Raw genomic sequence first — 898 nt, 5'->3', positions numbered from 1 at the left:
GACGGACAGAGAGACGGGCTTGCCGACTGCCCCAGCAAAAATCATAGTGCCCTCCCGGCACGGATCCTCTGACCCCTCTGATTTTGCAGGCTGCAAATTAATCACAGATATTTTCCCCCTTTACCCCGTTGTGTTGCTGCTCCTTCCCCGGCCCCTGGGCTGGTTTGGCCCCGGAGAGCGTCAGCGAAGGCGGGTGGTGATTTTGGGCCTCGCAGGGTCATGGTGCCGCTTGGCCATGCTGGATAGGAAACAGCTTGTTGGGTCTGGGGAGCAACACGAAAAAACCGGCAATTCCGGTTCCTTCTGGACGCGTCTCCTTCAATCGTCCCGCTGGGCACTGCTGATAAATAATCGCTGCCTCGTGCGCCGAAGGGCAGCCTGTGCCGCCTGGGCGGGAGCGCGTTCCTCCTCCCTGCCGCCCTTCCACGGCGTTTTGGACTTTTTGGTGGGATTTGTGCCCCACGTGGGTGCGACTTTGCTCATGGCCGCAGGGATGCCTTGGGCAGAGCCACGTACGGGGAGAGCGGGTGGTCGCTCTCTATTAGAGCTAAACCTGGGGCTCGCTGGCTGATGGTCATGTCCACCACCCAGAACTGATCTTTTTTTCCAGTGTCCGCTGAAAAACTGTCCTAAAGGAGCTTTTTCCTAATATGGCTTCTTGTAGCAGTGCTTCGGATGAGAGCAAAACTGTTCCAATGTCAGTACGTAGGTATTGATCTGCCCTTTACGTCTAATTATAGCAGCTGCGGAGACGGCCGCCGGTTGCCTTTGTATCGCGGCGAGGCCGGTGGCACGTCCCCTCCGCGTGCCTTCGCCGGCCAAGGATTTCACACCGCCCTGGAGAACGATGCTGCCGAAACCAAGCGCCCCATCTCCTTTCCCCCGGCGAAGGCCGGGG

Source organism: Fulmarus glacialis, unplaced genomic scaffold, assembly GCF_000690835.1.
Source record: "Fulmarus glacialis isolate BGI_N327 unplaced genomic scaffold, ASM69083v1 scaffold16683, whole genome shotgun sequence".
NCBI classification, from domain to species: Eukaryota; Metazoa; Chordata; class Aves; order Procellariiformes; family Procellariidae; genus Fulmarus; species Fulmarus glacialis.
This window is presented reverse-complemented; position numbering follows the sequence as displayed.